Genomic DNA, 27873 nt, shown 5'->3' with positions numbered 1-27873 from the left:
ATTATTGCTTTAAGTTTAGCAATTTGAAGCTTTTTTTTTACCTTCCTTTAACTGATATACATGCCTTTGTAGCCAGAAAACAACAAAAGCATGAATTGCTTTTGTGTCTTTAGCTGCTCATTGCTAACAGTCCCAACGGAACTGTCAGCAGTGCTCATCTGATATGTTGATATCACTAGCATTTATTGTCTGTCAATGCTTGATGCCAGAATGACGCTGGAGGGCTAATGCCTTCTGTCGAGACTGCTTGGTGAAATTGATAGGCCTGCTTTGACAGATGAGATAACCTGCAATCGCAGGGAAACACAATTTACGAGTATGGCAGATGGATGCTTAGGACGCACTCAGAAGTAGGGCAGCTTTACCGTGGGGAGAAGCTCAACGTGCACAGAAGCCTCACAGAGAACGTTAGAAAGTTGTTGTTTTGTGAAGGAAATTATGAGAGAGATGTAGGAGGAATGACAACTAGAGGACTTTTTTATTAAGCAAGGCACAGGGAAATAATAGAGAGGGGATCAATTCCTGTTAGCGTCTGTGGAATAGCTTTTATGGAGGGCAATAGCAGTTCAAAAATTAAGTGGAAAATAACTTGGGATTTAGTCTTAAACCCTCTGTGGCATCTCGTCTGCTATGTGAAGAAAACTCTCCCTCATGGCTTCTTCAATCACCTTCACCAGCAGAAAGATGTATGGATGCACAGAATGCTGAGGAAATAAAGAAAAGGATCTAAGCTTGAAGCTGGGAGGAGTGTAAAGGCAGTCAGATACGTTTGATCTCTGCTAAAATAATGAATATACAGAAAAGTAGCACTCAGGAAGAGAGTGCAGCTGCAGGGCATTTTCATGTGCTTACTTCACCTCAAATTTCCATGCATTACAGGGAGACATTTCCCTAATGAATTTAATCATCACTACTGTTGTCACTGCGTTGGTCTTTTGTTTGCATTCATGTTGACTACAGCCCAGCTGCCGGAGTGCGGCATATGTGCAGAGTGAAGCTGACACTTGATGTAGTGTTTGGAGACATCAGCTGTTGGGGTGGAGCCCCTAGACATAGCTCCAGCAATTCCTTTCTTTATTTTCTTCCTGGCTTTGTGTGTTTGTCTTCTTGCTTGCTCACCTCAGAACACAATGGTCTTTAAATGTTATCTAACTTCTCTATTAGATGGAATATGTGTGAAGAACTGATATCCATTGAAGGTTTTAAGGTTTCTTTACACTTGTTCAGCTGTGATTTGTTGTTCGTATAATGGACACCACAAATTATGCCCATTGTCATATGTAAAAGTTATTCTGGTTTTCATCTGTAGAGTCCTATGCCTTCATCACTGATTCTTTTCGTTTTTTTGACACAAACTACAAATATCCACCCATTAATAAGAAAAAATCCAACAGATTCCTTTCCCACTTTTGCTTGCAACCATTATTTCCATCGCTTCCTTTATCGAACTACTATTAAATTCAGTTTGGTACACATGACACATCAGTGTTTTGAGAAGAACAATTTGAAATCAGTAGCTCTCAACATTAAAAAAAAGTCTGCTGTTGTTTTACCAACTGCCTCCAAAGTCTCAGGTGTGGCATCTGGAGCTTCCCACCAGCAGAACTTGAATGAAGTAACCCAGAGGCCTTTTCCAACTCAGTAGAATATAGTTTTGCTTTTATATCCATTACATCACACCTTGAGAACCACACAATTTAAATAAAAGACCAAGTAAAGACACTGTTGGAATTGATATTTTTTTTATATTGTCCTTTGTGCTAAAATATATAGATATATAATCATTGCCTTCATGTGTCCTAATATGGCTATCAATATGAAGAAAAGGCCAGCCAGTCAGAGGATTTATTTTCAACCTTCTAACATTTACTTTATCTGCGTCTGTGCTGACAAAATGTGCTTTCTTTATTTAGAGTGCAGCTTAGTCCAGAGATGAGCTATGCTATACATTTGAAAAGCACCATGTTCTGTTTCTTTTGAAGTCCAAGACTTCACACCTTTAGATGTTCATTTGAGATATGACCTATTGCAAGTTCCTGTTTTTATAGTTTAGCAAGACGCTTACTTCTGCTTTTCTGCATACCTCATACACACAGTTTAAGTTCATTGAACGGTTGTATGTCTATGTATGGAATGACTGAAAACACACACACACACACACACACACAGAATACAGACACTGATGTTGCTCAGATATGCCTGCTTAAGACTGTCACATGTATTTGTAATTGCATATTAATGAATGATTGCTTGCTGACAATAAAAAGGGCTGTAGCGAAGGAATCAGTTGAAGTTGGCCAAGGACAGGTGAAGGCCTGGGTTGACATCCCTCGCGAGCCACAAAAACAAAGAGCTCTGTCTTGTTTTGTCGTGCAGTTTGGGCTTTTGGTCCAGTGGGGTTTGTGCCTAGATAAACCCAACAGACCTTAATGTTGACAGCAATATAAAGTACAGTAGTTATGAATATGAATTATGGTCACTCAGAGGTGATGTTTCAATTATGTCGAGGAACCTGTTAACCACACTTTGCCTTCTTTAATTTACAAATTATCCTCGATTTGCTAATTATAAGAAGAATATCTAAAAAAACGTTCCACTTGTGACAATTAAGCTTTTTATGTCATGTTTTTGGATTCCTATCAATACTGTCTGATCACTGTTTTATTTTGTTATCCATGGTGCATCCATCCTTCTCCCCTTTTCTTTGCTTTTCCACTTGTCTTTAGTCAGCCAATCACAACAGTATACATACTCCCCTGTTTCCACTTTCCACCTACCAGATTGTCTTATAAATTGCAGGAATCAAGCTTTACGGCTCACTTCCTAGTGCTGTTTCCTTGTTTTCCTGGATGATTTTGGATTTACTTGCTTGTAATGTCCAGTGTTTGGGTCCTTCTCTGCAAAACCATTACATTATGTCTAAACTGGCCTGAATGCCTAGAAGAAAACTCTCTGTAAAGCAAAACCATTACTTCCTGCTTAAGTACTAAAACAGGATGTACTATGTCCTTCATGTACTGAGGCAATCACTGTGACTTTATTCCTCAAGAGATTTAGTACCTGTGATGGACCGAGCAGTGAAGGAAACTTAGGCACAGGTTAAAGTCCAAAAAAAGATTTTTTTTTATTTAACCCAAAAACATAATTGGTTAAATCATGCAAAAAGAGTCAAAATCTTGGGCCCATAAAAGAGGTCAAAATGACAGCCCTCTACTCAAAGTTAACAAACCCTACTGGTAACTCAAACAAGCTGACCTAACTTAACCAGACAAAGGGGAAACTTAAATAGTGTCTGATAAGCCCACAAAAAGGGGTAAAACACACAAAACCTAACTAATGACATAATGAACTCCAATTCCCCCCCATGGTCCCGAGTCATGGAATGAGCCAATTTGCAGCTTTCCATCAAGGCTTGCTCCGCCCCTTTTCCACCTCTTGGGTCCTCAATCAAGGGACTGGAGCAGCTGCAGCTAAGGTAACTCAGAAAACAAAGATTAAATCATACATAACGGTGTAAACTAAAATGTGCGTACTTATTTTAGAATGCAGTGTTATGTGGATATGTGAATTAATTCTAAGCCAAAACCAGGCATTTGTTGTCCTGTAAATTAATTCCTATATTTAAAGACAAATGTGAATGCAATGTATAAGCCTCTACACTAACATGGTGGATATTACCACTGTGTAGCTGTACATGCAGCCATCACAGTACCTTAACATTTAATAAATTGACCATATATTACTTGCCAGGCCACAATCTTTCCTCGACCTTAATGCTAAGTGCTGGTATTTTCAAACGTGACCTTTAAAAAAAAGCAGCAATCGAAAAAATACTGCTGGTGAATGAGCCGCAGTTTTTTGTTTGTTTTTGTGGGGGTAAAAGCACAGAAGTTTTGGAGGTCTTGGAATCCGGTATGTTCTCATACATACATGTAAAGCCACTTAATGAAGAAGGAGGGAGGTTACCGAGTTACTAACATTCAGTAAAAAGGCCTCCTCGTAGTAGAAGCATTTGTCATGCTTCATTTTTGTTGAGTTTTTTTTTAATCTCACTCATGTAGAGAGGTGGTGCCAAAGGAATTTTAAAATATGATAAGTCTCCAAGTGTCTCTTATCCTTAGAGGATAGGATCGGACATTAAGACCTGAGATTGGGGGAATGATTAGTGATTTTAGGGAAATGTTTTAGGGTTTTTTTAATATATGGAAAAGCAAGTTAAATCCTAAAAATGAAATAAAGCAGTGTGGGCATGGTTTTTCATTGTGAACTGTCTGACAGATTGTTAATGCATTATTTCAATGACAGAGCTCTTTCCAAAAAGTATTCTGTAAAACATCAACATAGTGGTAATTTCCCATTGAGAGAAGTATTTTTAGCACAAGTTTTAGTGGATATTAGCAGGAGAATAACGACTTACTACATATGAGCTGTGTGAAGATGAAATGGCTGCCATACACCTTTCATCACCTTTAGGTAGCAGCTTAACTTTTCACAAAGAGCCATTCTATTGCATCTGCTAGTTCACCTTACTGCGCTGGATTGGGGGTTGGCCACAACACTACTCTGATGTGGTTTCTTCTTGCTGGTCACAGCTGGAAGCTCTTTACTCTAGAGTATATCAAAGCGAGCTACATATTGTGGAAGGTAGAGCCATTGTGGAGCTTTTAGAGAACCTCAGGGAGCTTGCACAGGCGACGGCTCCCTTCCTTTGTGAAACACAAGTCGGAACATTAAGATGTCACTGCTGACTAACCAATATGATCGTAGGGACACAGATAGCAGAGACTGCGGATGCGAAACTCGAGAGCAATTCAGTGGGAAGTGGGGTATTTTCTGGTGACATGATTATAGAACTGGTATGGATGACAGCGCGTCTGGGATATGACTAAAACTCTTGCTATCACGACTAAGCACTTTAAATACATTAGCAAAAATTACACTGCATCAGATTACAAAAGGTAAATTCATCTTATAACCCCACTCCCTCCCTGCTCTTTTATGTTTCCCATTCTTCTCTTTGTTTCGATTCCAGACCCAGTAGGACTGTAAACACTGAGAGTTGGCATTTTAGTTTCACTGTGACCCTTTTCTCCCCTCCCACACGAATTCCCTGTTGTTGTTACTGCTGCACTTTTGAATACAGTGGCGCCCATCATTTAATGGCAGGTTCATTCATCACAGTCAGCAGTTCCAGCCCACTCAAGCTACAGGATTTCAACTAACTTTTACATTTTAAAAGCCTCTGAGTTAAGCCTTTTGCTGCTCACACAGCGTTCAGTACAGCTGATAGACTGAAAGTAAAAGGCAGTCATGTGGGTTCCAGTGTCTCATACAGGATAAAAATATGCTTTATGGGATATGTGCTATTTTGTTTTCTTTACAAATACAGTATGTCTGAATATTTGATGTTCGTAAAACTGAAAGGAAAATGGAAAAGAAAGCCGAGTGTTGCTCTAAAGACTTTATATTGTTGCTCTCTGTGCCTTCAAGTCACACTCTAGAGCTGACTGTAAGATGGATTTCTATCAACAACCTCGAAGTGTAATGTACCCTTGCCTGTTACAGTAAATTACAGCTCACAGACTCTGTGGATCACAGCCTCAGAGGGGAAAGGTGGCAAACATGTCTGCCAACATGGCGATTAGAAGTGATTATCCCTGATACAAGACACATTTTGCTTCTTGATGGTAAGAGTTGTGGTTTTGCTGGTGGCATTGTCACAAATGTCCCTCCTTTTCCCAACTTGCTTTCTATAAATAAATACCCCTACACCAGGGTCAACTTAATTTAGCATAGCTGTAGTTTAGATCAGCGGTCCGCAACCCCCGGGCCTCGGACCGGTACCGGTCCGTGAGTCGTTTGGTACCGGGCCGCGAGAGTTGAGGCTCAGGTGTGAAATGTATAGTTTTCAGGGTTTTTAATCGGGTTTCAGCGTTATTTTGTTATCGTTTTTAATCATTAACTTGGTTTTCCTGGGTCTTTTCACGTGTGTTATGAATAAATGTTCTTTTTTTCGGTACCGGTACTAGTTTTATTTTGTTGTATTTATCCGCGACACCTTAAAGGCCGGTCCATGAAAATATTGTCAGGCATAAACCGGTCCGTGGCGCAAAAAAGGTTGGGGACCGCTGGTTTAGATGAACAAGGTCAAGATAAAAGCTGATCTTAGTGCCACCTCACATGACCTGTTGGCTCAGCTGCTCCGTCTATCGGTAAATATTAATGCTAGCATAGCCTGTGAGTGAGCAATACATTATTTAGCGAACTCACTAATGCTGCTTGTTAAATTTACACCTACAAATTCATTGACTTTTTTCCTGCTGCACTGCAAGAAAACACAGACACTGCTGAAGTTATCACCAAGAGCATGACAGCAGCTCCGTCAGGATTGCTCCTCTTACTTGCTCATGTGCAGTGGGCCCCAAGGTTAGCAACAAAAACTGTTTAGCTCCAGAGATCTAAAATGGAGAGCTCCTCGTGCCGCTGTGGAGTGATAACATTCAGGCTCTGCTGGGGACGTCGCTACAGTGAAGGAGCTGTAATTTAGAGAGGGGCTGGAACAGCTTATCTTCCTAAGCCCCTGAGCAAAATAAAGAAATAGTGAGTGTGAAAAACACACACACACACTCACACACACAAAAGACAGAAGTAATGAGTCATTGGCATTGGCAAACGTGTGAAATCACTGTCTGGATGAAGGTCTGTGGTCAAAGAGAGAGCAGGCCCACTTATTATTCACAGTAAGACAGCCAGAGTCGACCAGACCGGCTCCAAAAAGGTCAGATGCTACTGCACATGGGCAGCCATCTTTACTCTGCTGCAGAGTTTGTCAAGGTGGTAAATGAAAGAAGAAGACAAGAAATTTGTTGCTCCGCTTGTTTTTCTATAACAAAGTTGTTAGCCAAGTTACACAAGGAGCATTATTCTTTTCATGTTTTCTTGAAATCTTTTCATTCCTTTCCTACTGCACCTTAAATCCCATTTGACATGTGCCACACCATATTCTTTAGCTCTGCGGTATACATTTGTGTTTGTTTGAGTGGAATTCTCAGGAGTTATTAGCATATTTTGTGCAGTCGGTAGCGCCATCAACAAGTAAGCTTCACAAGGATGCAACTTTAAGTGCTTATTATAATTGGCTCTCAAGATTTTAGTTTCAGAGTTGTCCATGCTCTGTTATAAATTGCAGTCATTAGGTGGAAAATGTCCCAATTCTGCCTTAAAGTTGAAGTTCCCTCTCAGCGGCGTCTTTGATAAATTGATAGCAGGTCTTTTAATCTCGCCGTGCTCCTTTCGGGTCCTCCCCGATGATTGCTCTCTTGATGGGTTCTTTGCAAAGCACCGTCCTTGTCTCACAGCAGTGAGTTTACGTCTCATAGTCAGCGTGAGCCTACAGTATGCACACAGTGTTCCCTCTGCGCTGCTTTTGAATACCAACCTTTCCTTTGCTTGTTTATTAGGCATTCAGTTGAGAGGAATTGTGAAGCTTCAGACAGTAAAATATTTTCCGCCTTATAAATCTCTCTGTGTTACAACAGCACACATCTGAGTGGTTTGATTTTTATTGATTGTCACTGGAAATTGAGTTTGACGCACACTTCCCCCCGTTTTCTTTGACTTATCTTGATAGAGTGTAATATAGATGAGGTTGCAAACAAATTATCCATATTCAAATCGTTTAGTAAAATTATTTCGGGCTGGTTACATTTGTGCTTAGTACAGAGTTGTCTTTTTCAGTCACCCCAGCAGTCAACCATTATGTAATCTCTTCTTCAAAGTCCTTAAACTCAGTGTGTTTACTGACGTGAAACATAATGCAGTTCTAAAAGCAGGCTACTATGCAGAAGATTAGCCTCTGAGATAAAGGGGCTATGTTACATGCCCCATGCTCTCAGATGTAATGTTCACACAGCTGTTCTATTTAACTCTGCTTCCATTCATTGTTTTGTTTTTTCTTATATGCATCTCACTGTTAAGGTCTCACCGCAGCATCTGAATTAGGTTTAGGGTAAGATTTTTACTTTGCCATTACTACATTTTTATTCTTTTCTTTTACAGACATGTGTTAGCTATCTAGCTTCGGAGTTTTCATGTCCACCTTGCCTCACATAATACAATTTCATTGAATGTCCCCTTTGCGTCAGCGTTACAAACAAGGTATATTTTGGGGCTGAAACATTTAACCACCAAGACCTGCTAAATCTGCAGATTTATCAGCCACCAGATCCTGGTTTGTTTCCCATTTTGGACCTTTGTGCCCTGCACTTGTTTTTGCTTTCTTTTCTCTCTTTCACTAAATCTTTTAGGTTTTCCTGCTTTTACTTTCACTTTCAGTGACTGGGTTAGGAAAAGGATAATTTTGGGGTGAGATAAATGATAACTTAGGAGACAGCCCATCCCAATATTGCCATAACCCAGTGTCCTGCTGCCTAAGGACATGTTGAGACAAGGCAGTGGGTGTTACAACAAAGTCCCTTATTTGGCCCCTTGTTTTCTTATTTAGTCCTGTTTCTAAGCAATGATAATATATAGATGTGCTAACAAACATTGGTTTAACCAAGTCTAGCTGATATTGTTTCTATAATATGAATGGAGTCATTTAGCTTGCATTCTTCCCTTTAACTGTAACTAAGATGTGTTGCGCTGCATGGCTTGTGTTCCACATGATTACATGAAGTGGTGTAATTGTGCCGTAATTAGTTATAATAAGCCGCTGGCAAGCATATCCTGGGATGAAGAGGAAACCGCCAAAAATAGGAAAATTAGGTGAGTGCTAAAAAATGTAGCGCCTTGGGCCTCGGGTGATCATTTTGTGCTTCTGCAAATTTCAACACAAACAGCATGTTTCACTGACAGTGTAAAAAATAAAATCGGAGCAAAAACATAATTCACTGCTGGAGCTGAATGTGTGATAGCGAATGCCAACTGTGTCCCAGCCTGATAAACTTGTGGTTATGGGCCATATCAGTCAGGATACACAGTTTAAAGTAGTGGCTGTGAATTGTAATTGAGACGTTGAAGTTTTTGCTACCAAAAGAAGATCAGTGCCATAAAAAGAAAAAAAAAAGAAACAAACAATATCTTAGAATTATGTCTCTGCCTTTTACCGGTGAAGCAAACACAGAGGAAAGCCACACAGCCTCAGGCGATGAGCCTGTATAATCCCACAGCAGGCTATCCTTTAGATGTCAACAGGCTCAGCAAAGCCTCAATTTGTTCCTGGTATGAAGTGGGTGCTGAATAGATATACAAAAAGACAGGAAGAACCCCTTACTCTCACACACACACAGACAAACTGATGGAGAAGGTAAAATAATTATTTGAACAAATAGTTACCCAATGAATATTTAACAGTGATTAGTCTGTTTTAATGCAGTAGTTTAAGAGTGGCCTTGAGGTCTTACTGGTATTTAATCTACTGACATGTTGTGGCCACAAGAAGTCCGTATATGCTGACTGAACTCCTGGATGTAATGTTCACGTCAGTGACTCTTGCAGAGTGTTTTATAGCTCTTCCTAAAGGTCACTGCTCAGGTAGAGTAGACTGACAAGTGACCATGGGATTTTATTTTAATCCTGCACTGAGGACACATTCATTAAAACAATAAATGATGAATAACAATAAAAAAATTGGATTAAACCTACCTCATAACAGTTATGTTTATGGCTGCTAGATGAACAACTGGTAATGCATCAGCTTCTCCTTTAGATTGTGTACTTCATAGGAGAAAACTGGTTATAACAGTTTCTGTAGAAGTGTAAGACTCATAATGGACAGTTTAAAAATTACAAAGGAGTCTTTTCTGCCCAAAAGTCCAATTGACCTAATAGATTCCTACATTAGTCTTTTAATGTGTTTTGATCTCTCTGGTGTAGACAGTTGTGTCAGCCTTGTCTTGAATGGATAGACTTACATGCTATCTTAAAGATGCACTTACCCTTCAGAACTATGCTGTGCATGCACTTACCCCTGGTCATATTATTCCAACATTACCTACGTAGCTGGTAGTTCCATTAAATTAAGTGTTTGATTTGTCTGAGAAGTCCAAAATTAATCAGTTGACTTTTCAAAATTTTGTGCTCAAACCATTATAACACTCATGACACCCAATGAGTGCCATGAGTGTTATAATGGTCCAACACAGTCGATTGAAGGCAACGCTTAATGGATACATCAACATAGATACAAAAGTCTTTCATACATGTTAGTTATATCACTTTAGTATGGATATGGCAAAAAGTGGTCCAATGTGTTCATTCATTAGTCTCTACTATAGCGTGTTAGATTTTCTTTTTATTATCCCAATGCAAGTGCTGACCTTTTTGAAAAAAGGTTACATCTCTACATTAAAGTTTTATACCTTGTTTTATTCACAAGGAGAGGAAGGAAAATGTTATCTTAAAACATATTCATTTACAGACTGACTGGACCTGAGACTGTGTGAAATGGGTCAGACTTTCCCAGTTTTAGCTCCAACTTTAACCGAACCTATTTGCTGTTTTCTGAAGTAGGACGTCAAAGAGTTTTAGTTGTATAGTATCTGACAACAGGTTTCTCAATGCATTGGAAGTAATGGTTAATATAGCTTTGAGCTGCTGGCCTCAAGCAACAAAACATGTAGAGCGGGCCATAAAAGTCTGTTAAGCTCAATTCTGTTTACCCTCATTCTTCTAGATTTGTTTTCATTTTTTAACTTTTAGTTTTGAGCCAACACGCTGAGAAACCATCATTTGGGAGAATATGTTGGGTTGAAATGATGGACTGCTTGTATTCCTTGCTGAGCCTGAGGGTGTTAAGAGCTGTACTGAAACAACAGGAAGGCTTGAGATTCTTCTGACTCATACGAAAGCACAGACTGGTCATTCTGTTAGACCGTCTGAACAGAGGGTGCAGTGATTCAGTGGTTACACACACCTGAGACTTAATGGAGGAAATATGAGAAGCGAGCAAGAAAATGCTCATTTTCTCTCTGACTTCTGTGAAAGACTTTCTTTTTACATTTTTTCTTAATATGAGGATTTTATAGGTAGAGGCGTTCATTATACAGCTCTTTTCACACTCAACATGATCCTTTTGCAGAGATTCTTTTTAAAAAAAATAGCCTTAAGCACTGTACAGTGTTCTCTCTGAAATAACTTGATGAACATACCAGGAGATAATCAGTGAGCAATGTCCTGCTGACCCTGAGCTGAGCTTTACTTTGTTCGCATGATTCAGTTTCACTAAAAGGCAAATTATCCCCAAAACTGCTGCTTCATTCTTCCGCTTCAGTAAATTGCTAGTCCTCTGCAACAATAGCTCACAAACTGAGATTTTCCATACTGGCAAAACAAAAAAAGTGTCACTTAATCCATCCATCATGCAGCTCATTTTAGAGGAACAATTTTTCGCCTGCATGCTCTTTTCTGCACTGCACTGCATGTGGGGCAGTCCTGGGGTGTCGACTGCTTCTTACAAACAAGGCACCCGCTGATCTTAGGCAAGCACCAATCCCAGTCTGTCTAATCGGTTTTTCATCCTCTATTGAGGATGAAGAAGCCTCATGCATCATCAATGAATGAATCACTCTCCAGTCAAATCAGCAGCTTTTTTTAAATTTGATTTTCAAATACATGTGACATTAAAATGTAGGTTTTCTTGAGAAAGAAGAAACTAAAGAACATGTGAAGAAGACACAGCTGTACTTTTTTAAGTAGCTCTGACTAAACCTAAGAAGCTACAAAGACTTTACTCATAAAATCTGTTTTGTGACATTTCTGGAATAGCTTTGTGAAGTGTGAGAAATGCCAGCGAGCAAGTGAGCAAAAACTCTAGTTTCCCATTCCTTCTTTATTCAAAATGTGAATTTGGATATCTATGTATTATGAACAAACAGCCCAGTGGATCTTTTTCAATTTGTCTAGATAATTTAAAAATATATCTCCATGTCACCATTATCAGGTCAACGTTGCTTATAGGACTGCAGTTATTTTCAATAGCTGTTTTTTTTTGCCAAAAATAAGGAAAAATAGAGCTTGTTATCCCCTTGGTGGGAAGAATTTTGGATTTAATACAGTTTCAGTTATCAAATCAGTGTTGTCGTGTTTTCTTAGGGTTTCTAGAGAACAAAATAAACATTTGGTATATTGTCCCAATAATACATTTTTGCTATGTGGAGGTAGAACTGGCCAAGATGTCATTGTTATTTGGGGTTATTTGTCTTTGGCTGAAGAGGTGCGCATGTACACCTAAGGTCTCAGCCATATAGGTTTAGAGACCATCTGGCAACCACTGGTCATGAAGGAAAAATGTGTATTCTCTGCCCTATTTACCATATTCCCTATACTCGGCTTAAAGATTGGTCTGTGATTATAGATTATGGGATCTGTTGTTTCTTTTGTATTAAACATCAAAGTTAGCGAATCTTCTGGTGCTTTGATTTGAACCTCAAAATTATTGAAACCTTATTTTCTCTAATCTTTTATTTGGTGGGGGATAAACAAACAAACAAAATGCATTGTTTAAATATTCCAAAAACATTGTGATGAATGTGCCGTTTTAAAAAATTAAACTTTTTTAGGAAAATAAGAAAAATACAGAAATAAAATAAATAGAAACATTGTACTGATTACTTGAAACTAGAAGCCATAAACATCGGCAATTGCTGCAATTGCTCCCTTGAGATGCTAAATTGGTCCTTTTCTGTTTCTTGTTTGTGGGTCTCTCTGTCTTCTGTTTTTCCTTTACCAACTGAAGAGTATGCTGTGTTTTGCTTTATAGCATTATTTATTTGTACTGTGAATCATCATCCAGTAAGTTTTGCAGAATTTGGCTGAATCTATCACAGGCTGGATTGGTGACCCAGCGTTTTGAGTTATTTTGTACTGTTGATTTCTTATGTTAATATAATGTGAAATTCATGTGTTATTCTTAAGTTAAGGGGGTAGTTGAGGAGTTTTGTATTTAGGATTACTTAAGAGACAATGTTAAGTTCTATCATTATTATTATTAGCATTTTGTCTTAGTTGAATTTTTAGTCTGGTTTATGTTTTATTCTATGCCTCCTTGTTTGGGAGGTATAGATGTAGATTTAGGTGTAGATTTAAGTGTAGGTTCCTCTTGTATCTCTCTCTCCTCTGTGTTCCTCTCCCTCTCTCACTCCCTTTCTCTGTCTCTTGTGTCAAGCTTGTGTTGTCATGTCTACGTCTCTTCTTGCTTCCCATTTTATTTTGAAAGTCTTGTGTTTCCATGTTCGGTGTGTTTAGCTTTGCTTCCCCTGTGGCGTCAGGTCCATTTGTGTCAGCTGTGTTTCCCCAGGTGTTTGTACTTCCCTCATTACCCTTCTGTGTATGTAAGTCCTCGGTATTCTTCTGTTCAGTGTTGGTGTGTCTGTTTTCCTCCCTCCATGTTATGTTCAGTTTCAGATACTTCATGATTCTGTTCAGGTCATGCTCATGTTTTTCTCATAGTTTCTCACATGTTCCCGCCCAGAATCATGTTCATGTCCTTTAGTCATAGTTATCACAGTCTAGTTTTGCCACTTTAGGTTTTAGTTTAGTTTTTGCCCCTGTTTGCTTTTGTCTTATTTTGTATTCATGTTTTTTCGGCCAAATAAATGGCTTGCCTTTTGCTAAACTTCATCTCCGTTTCTTCCATGTCCGCATCATAAACACATCGCTTTGCAGCCGTGACAGAGTCTGAGCACATACTAAAGCTTGTTTTCGAGAACTGTATAGGCTCTTTAAGACGTTGTTTTTTTCAAAAATTCTACTCTGACCTTGCTTTTCTTGACTGTAACCTGTGGTTTGCACCTTAGTGTAAACGCTGCGTACAGTCCAGTGTTGTTTTGTTGAGAATTCTGTGAACATCCACTTTAGCTGTCTTCGGAGGTTTTCAAGGTCTATAATGATGGACTCCTTTAATTAGATTAACGGTAACACAAAAACTCTGTTACCATCTAAATACTTATGGATTTGACGATAGAGGTAGGTTTACTAAAAAAAAAAAAAAGTGCTTACTGTCCAGTAGTACCTGAATCATATTTCCAGTAGTAGAGAAATGTTTCCTCGTGTTTTCCAACTAAAAGACCAGATCTTGCTGAAAGTGGCGTGCAAACTCAGACAGCAACATTGGCGACAGTGTCATGGCAGGAGATTGTGCTGTGATAAAACTGTGGAGGTACTTTGATTTCGGTGGCGCTGACAGCCTTAGCTGGCCTCTGCTGCTTCATCCTGCCTCTGGGCTCTGACAAGATTGCAAAGAGAGCTGTTACTGACTAATAAACACTACAGAGGGCCAGCTCTGCCCAGACATGGCCTCAGAAACACACTGCATCTTTGTACCCAGGCCTGAATTGATAACTGTGGTAGTTTGGCTTCAGACAAGGCTGATGTTCAGCTATGTCAAAGCTCCCCTTCTTTCGCTCACTCTCCCCCAGCGGCTGCTCTGATACCCTTTAACGTGCTTAATGCCATTGGCATTTATGAATGGTTAGAATGACCTTTTAGATTGGGCTGCAACTGTTTCATTATGTTTATTCACTAGCAGAAAGTGTTTGTTGGGGAAAATCTGCTCTATGAGCTGTATTGAGGCAATATTTATTTCTTGAAGGACCAAGAAACACATTATACCTTAAATGAAGAAATACAACCCCACTGTTTTTGAAATTGCATTACCATTTCAGTTCACCAAGTATATTAGTCTGAAGTGGTTGTGTAAACATAATATATTGGTGATGATTTAAAGATAGAAGAAACAGGCCCGTCGTGTTCTTTTGTTATAGCTCTGATAATGGCCGTATGCAGAAAAAAGATGTTCATACACTCAGGTGAACAAGTCCAGCATTGCTAGTGAAACAAAGAGAAGACACTGATCTCCTGCTGCCTAGAATTAGGAATGAGATTATGATTAGAAGTCAAATGGGTTTTCACAGGGGTAAAATGAGTTCAATTACTTATGTTAATGGAATTTAACTGGTGACAGTAAAAATAGAAAGGAGATGCTTTAAGACTGGCATTTGGCAGGTGCCTAGTGAATAATCTTTTTCAAGAATACTAGTCAAAGGTTGACTTTTTCTTGTATATATGAATAAAAGCACAAAAAAAATATTAGCGACACCTTTCATGTGTAGCTTGTGTGAATCTTGTGATGTTTGCATGAGGCAGATTCTCTTTGCACAGCTTATATTAGTAGGTACAAACCAAGGTCATAAAACTCAGTGAATCAGTATGCATAAAATCACAAAAAGGCATCCCTATTATTCAGACATAAAATGTCACTCCACTCTATGAATACATAAAGAGTTGTTATATTTTATGTATGTAGAAATATTCAGGCTTACTTTAAGGTAGTTCTTAATCAAACATTGTTTTTCAAAATTATAGTGTGTAGCTAGCAATAGCTTGCAGTGTGGTTGGCATATACTTTTGACACAGAAGGGTTTTTTACACCCCTGCCCTTCCTGACAAACCCTTTCCAGGGTGACTCCTCCTGATCTTGAACTAGGGATCTTGTGTCTATTAGGCAAACGTGTTAACCAAACTGTGAAAGTCTGCTGTTATTCTAAGTAAATAAAACGGGTCACTTCCTTCGCTGTCTGGAGATTTCAAGATGTGTTTAAAAGAAGCAAGTGTCTGTAAAGGGAAACAGGAGAAAGAATATTGGACATGCTAATTTTATCAAAAGTATAATACAATATTCTAAATGCTAGTGCTATATGTTTAAGCTAAACATTACATTAACAGCACTAATAAATACTGTAACAGGATTACGAGTATATAGGATTACTCTGGTTCCATCCCCAACCACACCTGCTTGTTTTTGTTTTTTTTTCACAAGTAATCCCCTCATTATACTGATTATTATTGTGGGGTCTTTACCTTACAATATAAAACCCCTGGAGGCAGCTATTGTGATTTGGCAGCATATACATCAAATTGAATTTAATTGAATTATTTGAAATGCTACCTTAAGCACTGCAACTGTCTCATAGCACCACTATGACTTAGCTGGTGACGCTAACATTACCTTGCGCTGCTCAAGTTGAGAGAACAGAGTCAGTTATTTGACATCCCACACAATGTTATTTACTTCAGTTTTTTTATGTTAAAAAAACTGCACTTGATAAATTGAAGAGTACACATGATTTGGTTTTCATTTCCTGTTTACCCTTGTGTTAAATGGCAAATGGCCTGTATTTGTATCGTGCTTTTCTAGTCCCTAAGGACCCCAAAGCGCTTTACATAATCAGTCATCCACCCATTCACACACACACACACACATTCACACACTGGTGATGGCAAGCTACATTGTAGCCACAGCCACCCTGGGGCGCACTGACACAGGGGAGGCTGCCGGACACTGGCGCCACCGGGCCCTCTGACCACCACCAGTAGGCAACGGGTGAAGTGTCTTGCCCAAGGACACAATGACCGAGACTGTCCAAGCCGGGGCTCGAACCGGCAACCTTCCAATTACAAGACAAACTCCCAACTCTTGAGCCACAATCACCCCGTAGTCCTACTTCCTGCCTTGGTTCCCTGCCCTTTTGTGCCCCACCTGTGTCTCATCAGGTAAACACCTACCTCAACATACAGGCAGGAGTGGGCAACTCCAGGCCTCGAGGGTCAGTGTCCTGCAGGTTTTAGATGTGTCCTTGATCCAACACAGCTGATTTAAATGGCTAAATGACCTCCTCAACATGTCCTGAAGTTCTCCAGAGGCCTGGTAACGAGCTAATCATTTGATTCAGGTGTGCTGATGCAGGATAATATCTAAAACCTGCAGGACACTGGCCCTCGAGGCCTGGAGTTGCCCATCCCTGACATACAGTAGCCTACATCCTACTTAGCACTCCATGTTTGGAGGTTTTCCTATAATCACCAGTCAAGCGTTGTGTTTTTTTGTTTGTTTGTGCAGGACTTTGAAACTTGAGCAGCAAAACAGAACATCATTAATTTTGTTTCCACTGTTGTTTCTTATGTTTAGGTGTACAAAAAAGTATTTGATATACATGGTTGTAAATAATGTTAAATAACATGACTTTCCTTTTGCATTCATAGTTTATCAAACTCTCATATGGAGTGATACAATGTAAACCACAGATACAGTATGAAACATAAGGGGATCTAAGAATATATATTTTTCAGGGTGAAGTAATCGGGGACAATGTTAAAGGTCACTTTGTACCTTACATAAAAGCTTAAATGTGGTAGTCATGGGATTTGAGTAAGAATTGTATACCAATAGTCTGTGGGCGAAAAGTATATCTTACTGGTTGGATGCAGTGTGTGGGAATACAGAAAGATAAAAGGAAGATTAGTAAAAGAATAGTAAAAACCTTGTTCAAAAGCTAAGAAGGATTGTATAGTCCTATATTGTCACACTCATGGATTTTATTGTACTCTGAAGTGTTTCTTGAGATATTGATTGATCCAAAATTGCCCATAGGTGTGAATGCACGAGTGAATGTGAGCACGAATGGTTGTCTGTCTCTATGTGTTAGCCCTGCGACAGACTGGCGACCTGTCCAGGGTGTACCCCGCCTCTCGCCCTATGACAGCTGGGATAGGCTCCAGCACCCGCCGCAACCCTGAAAAGGATAAGCTGAAGCGGATGTTGGATGGATGGATGAATGGATGTTTCTTGAGATCATTCAGTGGCAGATTGTTTTCTATATGGAGATGAAGCTTATTTATCTAACCCATCTTACATGAAAACCAAACATGTCATTGTATGCAGTTGTTTATTTAATGGCAGAGAATAGAAACCTTTCTACATATATTTCCACATATAAGGATATAAAATTACCGTGATATAAACATAACATAATAAATACTGATATTGTGTAAGTTATGTTTGTCTTGACCCGATGTCTTTAAACGACATGTTGCAAAATGTATTTGACCTTACTTTTAAGTAGTTTTAACATCACACACGATCTGTATATTTCTCAAGCTCACCTCTGCATAAAAAGCACTGCTAAAAGAGACTAAAGACACAAAAAGCAGAAAATCAATCCTTCTTTTTCCCTCCAGCTCCACTTCTGAGCAGAGAAAATTCTATGTTTACTGGAAACACCTGAGCTTTGCTATTGCTGTTTCTTTCTTCTGGAAGCTTTAACTAAGAAAACTAATCAACCCATTGGAATTGTATGTTCTTAACTAGTTGCCTTTGTTGCATGGTGTTTGGTATATGTGGTATAATGTTTTGTACATGGCATAAGAATAAAATCAGTATGACGTTTACACTTAAAACAACAAAATGGGCCTTCCTATTAAGATGAGTGCTGCTATAGGGACAGTTATATAATGATTTGTTCAAAGTTTTAAAAACAATCGTATGACTATCCAAAAAATTTATACTCTGTAAATTTATTGAAATTGATGCTAAGTAGTAAAGACAGAGAACAGCTTAATATTGGTTCTGATGATCAAACAGATTGAGAAAAACAGGTGTAGCTGATCTGCCTCAGTGCAGAAAACAATCAAGCTGATAGCTGCATATGGTTACATGGTGGTATCATTAACGTCTTAATTTAATTGTAGATTGGAAACTACCGCACACCAAAAACCCAAGTGAGTAGGTCCAATATAATCAGGTAAGAGTGTTTTATATAATGGCGTGAAATTATGACCCAACTCATTCTGTGCTCAAAAACAGCTAATTGTTTCCATTCAAAGTAAATGGCATCCCTTCTAATTAATACTTAAACACAGCCTTGCTAAGCTGACTCCTTAAATGTCAGTCAGCATGGCCCCACGTCTTCAGACTCTGCTGTTGTGTGTGAAAGCTGTGCAGAGCAGCAAGCCCACTAAGAGGGAAAACATTGATTTTTTTTCCCATGGATAACAAGACTTGACTGACTTGGGTGCTTGCCTGACTTCGATTGCTTCCTCTCTCTATGGTTGTCTGTACAAATCTCAGACGCACACATCAAAATTCAGAATGTTTTCACGCAACTGTGGATGTCTGTAAAAAGAGAAGATCCAAGATCCTTTTGACCAGTGCAGCTCAGTGCAGGCTGATTAACTGCAAAGTGTCCAATGACAAAGTGCATCCAATCAAGCATGAGAGGAAAAAAAAACTCCATAAACTAGGAGACAAATTTCAGCTGCAATCAGTGTGAGCTTTGATTGATTAAGCTCTTTTACTAGCAAACTGAGTTTTGCAAAGTTTTGATAGTGGCACAGTTAGAACAATAGTGGCAATGCCAGCTGGGAATACTTCACTGCAAAATCTCATGACAGGGACAAAGCTAAGCGTTTTGTGATTTGGCAGAATGTCCGTGTATGTGCCACCATGTGAACAGAGGGATACGTGCTTTGTATTTACAACTTTTTGCACAATCTGTTTACCTGCTCTTTAATCATTTGCTTCATTTTAACTGTTTTTTAACTGCTTCATTTTAACTGGTTTCATTGGCTTTTAGCTGACACTTTGACATTTCTGTGGAATACCACACATGTCTATATTTATAACAGATCTGGTGGTACATACTGTTAAACCAGATGTTCTCCCTATTGACCCCAGTACCGGGGGCATTGGGGTTCAACAGGTTAATTAGTTATTGCTTAATTACTTTGTGTCGTATGAATGGCCATAAGGGAGGTTTTTTTTAATCATTAGGACAAACTGTAAAATTTATAAAAATACAGTTAAAAGTCCAAGATTTATGCTTGTTTGTGGTGAGCAGCCGATCAACCAATCAAGAATATAAATGGCTTCAAGTGCACATTTAGGCCTTTGATACTCGTTTATACACTCAGACACTGAGCCTGAGGCTCTGTGCTACATGCAGACATTTCTGCATCTGTGCCATTCAAAGACACGTTGTACATAGTTTATTTTTGTGATATTCAATACTGAAAAGTAACTTTAGTCTTTTTCAGGGAACATTTTTATTTTATTTAGTGTTTTCAAAAAAAGCCTTATTTTTATGGATTTGCTACCACTAGGGGGAACACACATGAGGTTTAAGGCCTGCACAGTTTTGAAACCATTGTTATCTCCTAACCTCCGCAATACAACATTGCTGAAAATTAAAACAGGTATCACTTTATCCAACTCCTAATTTTATAAATTCTTCACTCAGTGTTGCAGTCTCCAGTATTATTGCAATGTAGCCAGATACTGCTTATTTTATGTTTTCACAACAGGCTTGCATTTACATAGGGCTCCCATCTGTACCACTACACTTGCTGTTTTGGAACATCTCCCCACCCTTCCTTCTTTCACATAATGGTATGAGCCAATTCTGTCTTTGCTTGTGATTGGGCACATGGTGTGCTCATCAAAAAGTCCCACCCCTGCCTGCATGGATTTTCAGCATGGCTCCCACATACTGATGGTCCATTAACAACTGACATATGAAATTATCCTTGTTGAAGTTGGGGATCAGAGGATAGTGACCAGACTTCTTCGAGCTAATAGGAAGGCGACAGTGAGTCAAATTACATCTAAATAATACAGAGTTATTCAGAAAAGCATCTGTGATAAATGCACAACATGTTCAACCACGATGGTCATGGGCTACAGCAACACAAGACCACATTATTGGCACTTCTGATAGCTAAGGATAGGAAACTGATACTGCAATTTGCAAAGGCACATGAAAATTGGACAATGCAAGATTGGAAAAATGTTCCCTGGTCTGATGAGTCTAGATTTTTGCTGCAACACTGAGATAGCAGAGCCAGAATGGATCCATCCTGTCTTGAGTCAGAGGGAGAGACTGCTTGTGGTGTAATGGTGTGTGATATTTTCTGAGAACACATTTGGGCCCCCTAGTACCAACTGAGCATCATTTAAATGCTACAGCCTTCTTCAGTTCTATAACAACACGACTTCTGTTCAATAATAGTACCCATGACTCTGTCAATTGTTTTAGTACTGAAGAGGCCTCTTTAATGAGAGGACAAATGTCTTCACAAACAAAAAGAAGTTCAGGTGCCTTTTTTGTTTCAAGTATCCGAGACTGCTTCAAGCATGATAGCACACAATGACAAAAAATAATCTCAAACTGATTTCTTGAACCCTACATGAGTTCAAATAGTCTTCAGAGTCACCAGATCCCAATCCAATAGAGCACATTTGGAATGTGGGGGAATGGGAGATTCAGTCATAGATGTGCAGCCAGTAAGTCTGCAGCAAATCCATGATGCTATCATGTCAACATGGACATATAATCAATAAGAAATGTTTCAAGTGCCTTGTTGAATATGTGCTACATAGAATTACATTTATTAAACCTGCTAACATTGGCAGGTGAGTATACAGAATTTATTTCCACATGGCTTGCAAAGTTTAGTGCAAAATTTTACTGAATTTCAGTCTCAAGTTAACTTAACTCTTCAGTTAGCCATTAACCTAATTGAAAAGAGCCATGGGTCTTTTCCTGTTAAAAATGAGTTCTTTCTCTCCACTGTCGCCAAATCCTTGATCATAATAAAGTGTCTGATGGTTGTGGTTACCTCTCTATGGTCTTCATCTTGCAATATAAAGCACTTTAAGATGACTATTGCCTATGCACCTGAATTGAATGGGGTAATTAAATTAGAAAAGTAACAGTCAGAAATAAATGAAAACTATATTGAAAAGAGGAGTGAAATATTATATTGCATGCCAAAATTCACGAGTTAAATTTAGATGTTCAGACAAACATTTAAGTGAAATAAGATATTGCATCAGGGGGTTGAGGTAATAAAAATGTTTGAGATAACAGACAAACAAATTGGTATAATCCATTTAGATCTATTAGCAGAGCTTTAAATCCACAACACACAAAGACATTTTTTTAAATAATTAATTTTTAAATATTCTGTGTATCTTGAGTTGCATAAAGTAAGGGTGTTTTTCAGCTCTAACCTAGGTAAGAGTATTATTGAGGCTTACCTTTGACATTTTTTTGCTTGTTTTTTATCCTCAATTTGTACTACTACTTTATTTGTAGAATAAAAGCCTAATTTTGGAACCAACTTGAGATACATCACTTAACAACTTAACAGTTGACAATACAGTGCGAAATTGTACATTAGTGAATAAGTTTTCACAACACAAAATAGCATAATTTAGTTGTGATTAAAGCCGTTGACATAAATAAAAACAGTGACAAAAGCATAGCGTTTTATGGGACATTCTTAGAGAAAGCAAGGGTTGGTAATGCGTCTTAATTTCAGTGACATCAACTCATTAACCTTTATCACTGTTATGTATTACACTGAAACTATTTATGGATGCTTCGTTACTTTTGTTTTTGTTCTTTATTTTCTGTATAAAGTAGAATTTACACAGAGACCACGAAAGCAACTTTAAGCACATGCTGGTATTTGTTATCATGAGGAAGAAAGCTCAAACTAATAGTCAAGCAGAGGCTTAACACACACGGTTGCATTATACCTAAAGATAGTCTACGAACCAGACTGCAGACTCTCGCTCAGCACTCCTCCCCCAGCAGAGAGACCAAGCGTGTCAACCAGCAGAGTGGTGTCATCTGTCAGTTTCCCAGCATGCCCAGCACTCAAATCCACTGCCAGTTTCTGCAGCCTAGATGTAGGCTGTCATAAATAATAGAAAGCCCTGTGGATTGGGAATACATGCACCAAAAACAATGCAGAAGTCATGCCGTTTTGGCTGAGCCGAGTTAGCATCATGTCATTACACTTTAACGAGGATCACAGCTCATAACCTGCTTTTATTCTTTGAAAGATGTTTTATTTTTTCATGAGTACTGGTCAGAGTTTTTGACATGAGTTGTCTGTGAGGACATATGTCTGAAATTGCAAAGTGACTGAAAGCCTTCGTGAGAAAGTGCTTGATATCCCAATGAAAGGCTCAGCTTACAAGCATGCAACTTTTATGACTGAATCTTGCTCAGAATAGAAATTACACAGTTTAGAATGTGCATGAAGTTCAGATCCAGATGGTAAGCTTTTGATTTAATCCTGCTATGATTATTATTAAAGTATTATAAAATAAAGTCTAATCTACATGGTTAAGCATTTTAGTAATTCTGTCAAGGTTACTGCACTTTTGTACTACTGTAAAAAGTGAATATATCAGTAATTGTAGGCTTGTGAAGGAGTGTCCTGTATAGTTTGGCATGCTTTTAAATTGTTTGTACTGTTTTTAGCATATTTCCTTCTACCTATTTTTATATGAAGAATATGTTAAAAAAAATGAAAGAATGGAATAAAGTCACATTATAAGCAATCCTCTTCTGTTTTGCCATGTTACTAATTTAAAAACTAAACGTTTCCTTCTATTTTTTCATATTTTTTTTTTAATCAAACAATAGGTCCTGCATAAATACTTTGAAAGTATCAGTCGCTCAGTGCGATTATAATTACATATGGTTGCTATGGAGAGACTGCATGTAACCCAAGGAGCTGTCTGCCATTGTTATCTCCTATCTACAGCCACCCCTGCTAACTAAATTTTAGGCAAAGCACACCCAGTGCTCTGCTGCTTGCTGCAGGATTGAATATCCAAATCCTTTTCATTTACTGCATGTGAGGACCTGAAGACCCAGCAGATAGCATTTATTTTTAGGGTTGGTATCTTTCATGGAACTAGAACGAGTCACGTGGGAATTAAAAAGTAGAGGAGTGCATCCTTGACTCCTCCAGTTTCGCATCCCAAACTGCTCACAATACATTTATCAGTGTAATTGTAAAGTGCATAATGATGATCTGAGGTCAGCTGATCAGTCTTTGTTGGCTGTACCTAGGTCCAAATTAGAGACAAAAGGAGACTGTGCTTTTGAAATTGTGGCTCCACTGTTGTGGAACTCACTTCCATTGGAATTAACCATTTATTTCCCAAGGATCATACTACCAGCTGGATTTATTCTTTAATTTTGTCTTTAAAATTACAAAATATCTCATATTTCAGTATATCCCCGTACCAATCAGAAAACAGCATCCCCACATTGTGCGGCTAACGCTGTAAATGTTACATTCCAAGGGACCAGAAACTGTGCAAGCCTTAAGTATAACCTTTTAGAAATTGTGCTGAAAAAGATGTCAACAGATTTATGGTCAGCTTTTGCTGATGAAATTGTTATTGTATTATTTCTGGAGTAGCAAAGACATCAGCTTCATTCTTCTACTTTGCTGTGAATGAGTCACCCAGAGCAACACTTCCCATCCATTTACAATATTGAAGATCAACATAATGAAAAAGTTTGTTATTGGTTTTGTGGTTTTATCCCTGTACTGAATCTTATCAAGATGTCTTGGTCATGCAGTGGATTAAATTAGTATGGTTTCCCTGTTGTTGACTTACTCTGTAATTGGTACTTGATTATTTGTTTCTTTCAATAATAAATGGGCAGTGGTGAACATTTTGTTTTACGCCTGGGAACACAAAAGGAAGCTTTGTCAAATTTCCCTCCTAATTTATGGACAATCAATGGTATAAATCAACAAAATATAGCTTACATCATTCACAGTTTGGAATCCAGTGAGCATACTTCCCTGTGCTAAATTTTCCCAAGAACACAATCCTCATATGTCCCTTATTGCTAAATGAAGCCTTGACCTGGGTCTCAGTCTTTCTCTTTTTCTTTTATTTTCAACAATAGAGCTCAGATATTAGCATCTGCAAAGAGAATGGTACCATGTGTTAGCCTTCCACCAGACACGGGCCCCAGGTGTTCACTCTGTGCTCATCTGGACACAAACAAATCAATTTATTCCATTTCATTTTTATAGATGTTTCATTCCTCTCTCAATGCTGTATTCATTTGTGCTCTACTGAAAAGTCTGAATGGTTCCTTTTTAAATTGACTTTTAAAAATATTTCAATATTGCATGAAGGTCACTGTAGAAAAGTCCACAACAGCACAAGGACTTAGTATGTTTTCCTTAGTGTGATATTGTGACACCTTTTGGGCACAGTCATAACTTCTAACTTCCCGTTTCCCTTCAGGCATATATGTGCCATATATGCCTGAAGCATATATGTGCCTGAAGCATATATGGAGCATAGAATGAAAAATGCTTAGGTGTACAGTATTAGTAAGACATTTTAGCTCTCACCTGCCTCTATATTACTATAGGAGTAAAACATCATTCCTTAACTGTATATACAGTGAACAATGACATTTTTGTTTTTCATTTGCAGTCGCACGTTAATATGTCACAATTAAGAGCTATTTTCAAGCTTTTCTGCCTGGAAGAAAAGCAAACAAAAAATGTAAAAAAAGCACATCATAATTTTATCATAGGTGATTCATTAATTAATCGTTTCAGATCTAAGTGGCATACATTTATGAATAAAAATATTTTCATGAGCAATCATTTATATTGATGTTGGTTGCTCCCCTTCTCATTTGCATATGTGGAAAGCATAAGGCTGGAGAAACCAAAACTAGAGATCATTACAGATATCAGTTATGACATTTTAGTGATTCAGTCATACAGCTTTAAGGTGTTAGGTAATAAATATATAATCTTAAATGCTTGTATGCTGATTATATTGGTTTATATAAGAGAGGCCCAGACTTCAGTGTAAAACTAGGTTGCAGGCTGACAGGAAATTACATGCTTTTGCAGCCAGAAAGTGAAATTAAGCAGAGTCTTTGATCGAAACTTATAGTGGTGTGATGTAGAGAGCAAGTATATAGATACCCAGGCTTCCGTTTGTGCTTCAGACCTGGGGTTGTGTGTTTTGTGTTCAGGTCTCCATATCCCGGATATGTAAAATAAAGATCATTTTTGAAGTAAAAGGACCACGTTGAGCCCTGTGTCTTTCTTGGTCGTAAAGAATACTAAAGAACAGGGATTTAATACTAATTTAAGACTAATTTGGACCTTAAGGTACGATCTGACATGAGGTGGACAACAGATCTACCGGTCTAAAAGAGTATAGGTAAGTGCAAGCCTGTTGAAAATTGTGCACATTGGATGAATTCTAAATTAGTTGTCCACTGAAATGATGATTGTTACCATTAAATTGGCTCAGTGGTGGAAATTAGACTAAATTATAAAATCTGTTAAGTAAATTTCAGGTGACATGTCCATGATACTTTTGGGTAATTAGAAATAAATAAAAGTAAAGTTTGGGGATATTTGATAAAATTTATTGTGATTAATTTTAGGGTGAAGTTGAAAGTTGTTGTGACATATGTTTGAAGTTGGTGTGTTATGTGTGTGTGTTACGTCAGCCAAGACACTTTTGGTCAGGGAATTTTATTCCCACATTGATTATAGGGTGGGACCCGGGCATCAGATAATAAACTGGCGGTTAGAGTCCACAGTGATGCTTCCAGAATTATTTAAAGTACTTGGGACGGGAAGTTGGACTTCCTAGGGGTGCAAAATGTTCTAAGGGTTATGCCTCCACTCTGTTCCGGACGCGGAACATTGTCCTTGGGCGAGAGGGTTAATTCAGCTGGCAACTGCAAGCACTGGGGACGCTCGTTAATAGCTAGTGGTCAAGCACCACTTTACTTGCACCATTTGACTGACAGAGGGGGGGGCCGTTGGGCGTGATCATTTCAAACGTGGACGGCAGGTAATCTTACGTAAAGCTCCAGACGCCAACAGGACGCTGGGGTGGGGTTCCTGTCGAACTGCGGGAAGCGCTTTTAAATTAAGATAGGACTTAGCAATCGGGTCGCTGCCTTGGGCAGATAACGGCTATAATTGACCAGCAAGGTGGGCGAACCTGGGCTTAGATGCTTTTAAATTAGTCAAAATGGTAGGATGACTAGTACTAGAGGAAGATGAAGTGAAGTTGTGATATGGTAATGGAAATAATTTATCTTGGCAGTCAGTGTCTTTTGTTATATATAAATGTGTGAATGTATAAGTGAAGGGTAAAATTGTCATTTGGATGAATGATTAAAGATGCACATTGTTTTGAGAGAAAAGGCGACGTGTGTGAGACGATGATGAAAGTATTGCGTGGATGATGCTACAAAACTGAGCTGAAAGAATGGTGATATGTGTGGAAAATTGTTAATTGTCCTGATGTCTGAAAGAGCTCTCCTAAGCACGCTAGAGTTATAGTGAAAAGGAGCTTGAAGGTATTGTTAAATCCTCAATTCTTTGATCTTTGGGCTGAAGGAAGAACACCACTCGGTGTATAAATGCTCAATCAACAATCCCTTTATTCCATACAATTCTCATTATTCCATACAACACTTTTGAGCATTAACCATCGGGATGGGGAGATGTGCATGAAAAGGGTCACAGCAGATCTCAACGTGTCTGGCTTCCTGTGCAGTATGTTCTGTTCTTTTCTAATCAGACAAATAAGGCCATGTTTCTCTGAAAACAGTATTTCTTATGAATCAGAAGTACACTAATATAATAATGCAAATCAGTTTAATAAATGTAATAGTTGTCACCTTCTTCTAAGTCAGGAGAATAACGCAACCTAAAACTACATAATGATTTCACAATCTTTAATTAGGGGTATAACGTGGCATAAGATAATATAATAATCTCACAGTATACACCTGTAGGGAGGATAAAGTAACTTGAAAAGTACGCCCTGTAGATCTATAGAGATTTGGATGCGTAGAAGGTTAGAAGATGATCCATCAGCTGCTGTGGCCTGACTTTGAGATTAGTTGATTTAAAAGGATTGCATCTAAGCTTGAGTTTGTGGCCTGCCCGTACTAATGCTATCCTTAATTTACTTAGTCCCAGTAAAACTGAAGTGATATATTAACATCAGAATGCCTTCTCATTGTCAGACATAACATAATAACGCTGTCTTTTGGTATTCAAGACAGTTTTTTAAGCTTGTTCACCAATTTTATAATCAAATTTTAGGAAATCAAAATTAACAATAAAAAACAACCTTGCCCCAATTACTGAGTTGTGCTTCTTACGATCAGTGTTTTTTAACAGGAGTTTATTTTTATTCAGCAGTGACAATAAAGT

General features: G+C 38.4%; 1 protein-coding gene across 2 annotated transcripts in view; it reads left to right on the top strand.

The window, feature by feature from the left end:
• Nucleotides 1–27873, top strand: part of LOC102785515 (leucine-rich repeat and fibronectin type-III domain-containing protein 2) — a 134697-nt gene that overhangs the window by 3059 nt on the left and 103765 nt on the right. The gene's annotated exons all lie outside the window — the stretch shown is intronic.

The sequence above is a fragment of the Neolamprologus brichardi genome, chromosome 19 (genome assembly GCF_056152115.1).
Source record: "Neolamprologus brichardi isolate AB-2024 chromosome 19, ASM5615211v1, whole genome shotgun sequence".
Classification (NCBI taxonomy): Eukaryota; Metazoa; Chordata; class Actinopteri; order Cichliformes; family Cichlidae; genus Neolamprologus; species Neolamprologus brichardi.
Note: the sequence above shows the minus strand (reverse complement) of the source record. Positions and strands in the feature narration are given on the sequence as shown.